Source organism: Phaenicophaeus curvirostris, chromosome 1 (assembly GCF_032191515.1).
Source record: "Phaenicophaeus curvirostris isolate KB17595 chromosome 1, BPBGC_Pcur_1.0, whole genome shotgun sequence".
NCBI lineage: Eukaryota > Metazoa > Chordata > Aves > Cuculiformes > Cuculidae > Phaenicophaeus > Phaenicophaeus curvirostris.
The window spans coordinates 116,419,532-116,426,221 of NC_091392.1; positions in this window are offsets into that span (position 1 = coordinate 116,419,532).

The following is a 6,690-nucleotide window of genomic DNA, read 5'->3' on the forward strand; positions in this document are numbered from 1 at the left end:
AATCCTGTGTTCAGTTCTGGGCCCCTCACCACAAGAAGGATGTTGAGGCTCTGGAGCGAGTGCAGGGAAAAGCAACGAAGCTGGTGAAGGGGCTGGAGAACAGGCCTTATGAGAAACGGCTGAGAGAGCTGGGGTTGTTTAGCCTGGAGAAGAGGAGGCTGAGGGGAGACCTCATTGCTCTCTACAACTACCTGAAAGGAGGTTGTGGAGAGGAGGGAGCTGGCCTCTTCTCCCAAGTGACAGGGGACAGGACAAGAGGGAATGGCCTCAAGCTCCACCACGGGAGGTTCAGGCTGGATCTCAGGAAAGTATGTTTTACAAAAAAGGTCTTGGGGCACTGTCAGGGGCTGCCCAGGGAGGTGTTTAAGTCACCGTCCCTGGAGGTGTTTAAAAGACCATTACACGAGGTGCTGTGGGACATGGTTTGGTGGCAGATGGGAATGATTAGACTCTATGATCCAAGAAGCCTTTTCCAACCTGGGGATTCTATAAATCTATGAATACTTAAAGGAGGCATATAAGAAAGATGTGGGGAAATACTTTTTAGCAGGGCCTGTAGCCACAGGGCAAGGGGGAATGGTTTTAAACTGAAGCCATTGATGTGATTGAGAGCTGCCCTGCAAAAAAAGGACTCGGGGGGTGCTGATTGATGAGAAGCTCAGCATGAGCTGGCAATGTGCACTCACAGCCCAGAAGGCCAACTGTATCCTGGGCTGCATCATAAGAAGTGTGGCCAGCAGGGCAAGTGAGGTGATTCTTCCCCTCCATTCCTCACTTGTGAGACCTCATCTGGAGCATTGTATCTAGTTCTGAAATCCTCAACGTAAAAAGGATATGGAACTGTTAGAACAGGCCCAGAGGAGGGCTACAAAGGTGATCAGAGGGCTGGAACACCTCTGCTATAAGGCCAGGCTGAGAGAGTTGGGCTTGTTCAGCCTAGGGAAGAGAACGCTCTGAGGAGATCTTATAGTGACCTTCCAGTACCTGAAGGGGGCTACAAGAAAGCTGGAGAGGGATTGTTTACAAAGGCGGATCAAGTTGAAGATGTCCCTGCTCAGTGCAGGGAGGTTGGACAAGATAACCATCATGGTCCCTTCTAATTCAAACCATTCTATGAGGAAAAGGGCTACAAAGAAAGCTGGGGAGGGAGGGCATGTAGTGATAGGACAAGGGAGAATGGCTTTAAATTGGAGGTGGGAAGATTTAGACTATATATTAGGAAGAAATTCTTCACCATGAGAGTGGTGGGACATTGGAACATGTTGCCAAGGACAGTTGTGGATGCCCCATCCCTGGGGGTGTTCAAGGCCAGGTTGGATGAAGATTTGAGCAACTTAATCCAGTGGAAGTATCCCTGCCCACGGCAGAAGGTTGGAACTGGGTAATCCTTGAGGTCCTTTCCAGCCCAAACTATTCTATGATTATGATTCTACGATTCCTTTTCTCAATGGGCTGCATCCCTCTAGCAAAGGAGGATGAGCCCTTCACCCATGCATCCTGCTCAGGTCAGAGACACTCAGTCCAGCCTGCTGCAGGTAGTGGAGGCTGGAGTCTATCTGGGCATAGCTTGAAGGAAGAATTTTTAGGCTCTGGGAAAACTGTGCTGCCAAGAACAGATGCATCTCTCGTATTTAATTGCCCCTAGGATTAGGAGCTTTGATGACCCCAATGGCAGATTTCAGTGCCTGAATCCTTTCATGGATCGAATTGCATGTACCACAGGACTCTCACCAATGGATAAGAGTCTTACCCTAATACCGAGATGCTGCAGTTGAAAGGAAGGAGTCTGCAACCTTTGGTAGGTGACGTGACAGTGAAGAGGCTATTCCAACCTGCATCATGACCTTCACACCTATCACATGTCTAAAGGTTAATAAAGCTCATGTTTGTTTGTTATGATGCATATCAGACTCAAGCTGATTGTTCGACGCTGTGAGTGTATGACCCTTTAATCTGGCAGGTTGGGCAACAGATAGAGGACAATGTGTTTTAAAGCTAGAATAACAGCAGTAGTCAGCCTTGTCTTTACAGAGCCCCATTTAAAAAAGAACCCATAGAAACATTAAATTACTTTCAAAAGACAGGGGACACCAAAGCTGTTCTTAGGGCTTTATTATACATGGACTTGTTTCTGCTTAATTTACTCCAGATCAAACTAAACCACTGCTTACTCTGAGTGGGACCATCTATGTATAAATAAATCAGGAATAAGAAGTAGCTGTGTATAGTGGCTCCTCAAGTAACCCAACAGTGCACTTCTGTCTGACCTCCTTCTGGCTATCATCCTAACTTGTTCCTTGCTTTGATTTGGGATTTCAGCTGTGACTGAAGAGAGACTGGAGAGACTGTCATGTTCTCAAGGAGCTTTGCTTAAGTTGAAGTGATTTGGAGAACCAAGACCTTAGAATCTGTCTTCTGAAGGTGTGCACAATGTTTAGTTCCAAATAGCACAACAGGTATTTTTTTGCCGCTTGTGATACACTGTTATTCATACTTGTATTGCATTGGGAAGATGGTGAAAGTTGTAAAACTACGTAAGTTAGACAAAACCCAACTTGCACTTGGTTGGCAGTTGAGTTTAAGCAAGAAGTAGATTGTACACCTTCTACCCACACTGTGATTTGAGAATTAATTCAACAAACATCAGCAATAAAGGAGTGAGATCTCATGACAGAACATGAAAAGAACTCATCTAAGAGAATTTCAATTACTTCAATGCTTTCAAAAGGGATAGGCCTAAATAGAATTAACATTTAAGGTGCTTAAATGTGGCTACCCAGCCTCTGAGCTTTTAGTTGGTGAAGTGCAGGAAGGCCAGAAAAGGGTACCAAAAGAGCTTGTCTTCAAGAGATAGAAAGAGAAGGCAGCAAGGGAATTTCAAAGCAGTCAGATTCCTGACTGAAAGTAAATAAATAAATAAAACATGCTAAGAGTTACTCAGGCTGGCAAACAACACTCAATGCTAGGTTTATTGAGAACAAATCATGTGAAACCAGCACAGTGTATCTTTTTGAGGCAAAGTAACCAGTTTTCTATAACCCCTTAGGGGCACCACAAAAAGATCCCTTTTTTCTTACTCTGCCTCATTGTCCTGCAGTATTTCTCAATCCTTTCAGATAATAGGATTTAATGCAGTGCGTTAGCCTTTTCTTTTTAGAATGGAATCCTTCTAAAGGATTGCTTGGCATGTTTGAAGCCAATCGACCTGAAGCTTCACCAGGTTGTAGGGCGCCTTTGTGCTGTAGGTTAGAGCCAAAATGTTTTGCTTCTGTGTTCTGTGAAAAGATAGCAGATGGCAACTATGTAATAGCTTTCAAGTTGATTCAAAAGAACACTAATTGGCAACTTCCCAAAAGATAAAATAAAAATCTCTCTATGCAAACATTAAAGCTACGCTTGGGTTGTTATACCCAAACAGTGCAACAGCACAGTTGGCTTAAGCCCGTTTTAAACTGCATTGTCTCCAAGGAAGGCTGCCATCCCCTCTTCTCAGTCAGCACTAGTATTCACACGGTTGTACTCGCGTTCACGTGGTTGAACAGTAAATGAATCAACTCAATGATCTCACTTAAAAAACCTCCCTTGGTTCGTTTTCAGACAGATTAGAAAACTGGCCTGGCTTACCAGATGCTCATTAATGTCAACAGAAGGGGAGGCAAGTAGGTTGGCAGGAAACTGTCTCTGAAGAAGGTGATGAAAGGGGCATAGTTACATATTGTAGCAGATGCTGGAGTTCCTTGCTGATCTCATTTAAAGCACATCCTTGCAAACAAGTGAAAAATGTAGTGTGGAGGCGGAAATGAGTAGTAGGAAGAGGGTGGGAATCCTTAAGCCAATTTCTCTGTTGAAGAAAATTAGAAAAAAAAAAAAAAAGTACAGTGGTAGGTAATCCTACCAAAGTTAATGACACACTCCAACTGGGCTGCTCATAGTGCCCGGGGTCAGGCACGTGTATTAATTTTTTGTGCTGGTTCAGAGCTTAATTTAATGGCAGCTCTGCCCGCTCAGCACCTCAAGATTAAGTTCCTTTGTAAATTGATTCAAACATACAAAAGTAAGGCATGAATTAAAAGGCAGGCTGAGGACCATACTCAGACCTTCATCAGCCTGATTTTAGTGTTTGTGACAGTAACAGCTGAACGAATCAGAACAGAAGTGAATGAAAATCTTGTGGCATTCTTGTAAAGCGGAGAACTTTTCTTTAGAGGCATATCATAATAGGCTCCTCACTGCAGAGAGTAACAGAACATGCTCTGTGTTTGATGTGATCTGGTAAGAAAATTACTATTTGGGGGCTTTAGGTGGGCTTTGCAGGTTGTTTTTCATATGCCTTACTTCATGGAATTACGTGCCAAAGAACAGATCAGGACAACCACTCCTCTCCTGAACGCTAAACTTTAAAGCCCGTGCAAAACAATAGCACTGTTTAGTGATCCAGCTTTGAGAGTTTTTTTCCAAGAGACAAATAATGTGCTTTTTCACAACTGCTTTCTTAGAAACTACTGAACTATTTTTGCTAACATTCGTCTTCTGTAAGGATAACAAAAAGTCCTGCTTTCAGGAACTTAATCACAAGAACTATTAACAATCCATATTTTACATATATCTCATTATTAGTTCTGTTTATTTTGGTAGAGAGCCCATACAAAGTGAAAAAATACAAATTAATAAAAAGATTAACCACATTAGTGTAAGCAGTGAATGACTAACACGTTTGTTTGTGTGGTATTAAGGAGAAGAATGCCTAGCTTTAAATTTTTGTTCTCAAATCCCTGAAAACAAAAAATGTGTTCTGCATGAGTTCCTCAGGCTCCGTCTTGCTCAGCTTCCTGGCAGGCAGCATCATTTTTAAGGTACATTTTTCCTGCTGTTAGCTGTGCTGCAGGGCACCATCATCCCAGGTCATTATCAAAGGGTTTCTTTGTCAGCCCGGCAAGCTGCCTCCTCCTGCCTCCACAAAGCCAAGGGCTAGTCCAGTCCCACCAAAATCCACAGAGGTCCCGTGCCAGAGCTGCAGTTAGACATTATGCTGGTTTTACAGACTCAAGGAGACCTGTGCCAGCTTACCTGATCTGATGATCTGGCTCCATCAGAACAAGTCCCTAATGACTCACGTCCACCTCACACCTGGTGTGCACGGGAAGAAGTTGTTTTTCAAGCCGTCTCTCACAGATCCCAGCAAATAGTATCTTGTTTCTCATAGATCTTTGCCCTTCGAGTGGCCCTGAATAAAGTACGTGTTCAAGGAAGATGTTCGCTTGACAGGTACCCCATGTCGTACGATGTCGTGGGACAAGGTGGCAGGGTGAGCCAGAGCGTTTGGTCTGCAGGCACCCTCTATAGGCACCTCTACGAGAGAGCACTTGGCAGCAGTGGCTGGGGAGAAAGTAGCTTCAGAATCATGTTGAAAAGTAAGAAGAAATAAAAGCCTAGTTTTTCAAACTGAATATATTTACCTACTCTTATTCTAGTACAAATAACTAGCAGAAAAAGAAAACTTGATGTCAAAATCAGAAAAAAAGTCTCTTCACCAAGCCCTTTCATTCAGATGAATATTATTGTTTGTACGTGCAAACCAGCATCCTGGAGTGTTAACACAACCCCGGAATCTTAATATAAAATTTGAAAAAGCTCTGAAAAAAACCTTTAAAATCCATTGCTGAAAGCCTCTGTATACAAAGTAGTATGTATGAATGTAAATTCTAAACTAGATGACTGACAAGAAAATGGATTTAACTTTTCAGCTTTGCAAGGCCCTTGTATGAATGCAAATACTGTGAATAATATTAAAGTGGAAGAAGTACCTATGTCACAGCAGAATAAAGCTCTGGACTGTCATTAAGCAGTAGAAATTAGGGAAATTGTTTTAAAATATGATTTTGAAAAATAGGTTGCCATTAATGAGTTATCTTCCCATTTTTTCTGCCCCCATGGTTGATTTTTGTCTTCCCAAATGTATTTAATAGGCTTACACAAAGTTGCAGCAATTTAGAAATTACAGGTCATACCCTTGCCCTGCAAGTGCAGTTCTCCAGCTCAAGTACAAATTTATGTTGCCATTTTCAAGTATGTCATGTGAAGCCCCTGAATAGGCTTTGTGTAAATTAACCTTGGTACCTGCAGTGCAGCTTGCACTGAAGGTGGCAAATTCCCAATCAGGCAGGCACGGAGATCTGCCCAAAGAAGTAAATTGTTGGATATTAGAATAGAGGCTTCTGGTAAACTATCGTAAAAGATCTGGAAAAGATTCCTTTGTATTCTAGTTGACTAATACTTTCCACTATAATACTTTCCACTTTCTTTCTTTGGGAAGTGTTAACACCTCTGTTGTTTGTTGCAGGCCTTTGATATTTAGCAGGGGAAATCCTGGAGGCTATAGTGGTACCTATGCATTGCACAGAGAAACGTGAGTCAGTTTTACCTTTGCAAAGTATTAAAAATGCTGTGTCTCTGATTCACACACATAGGCAGATTAAAATCGGGCTGCCACCCACATCTGTCTGGCCTGCCCCCACTGCACAGATGGCTCAACTGCTCTTGAAACATCATCTGAATTACCACGAATTACAGCCCAGCATATTTAATAATGCTAAAACCTAAGCGCAAAGATCTAAGCTGCCTGCAAAGCAGGAACTTTCAAGGCAGTAACAAGGCAGACAGCTATCGAAGGTGATTTTTACAGCAGCCACT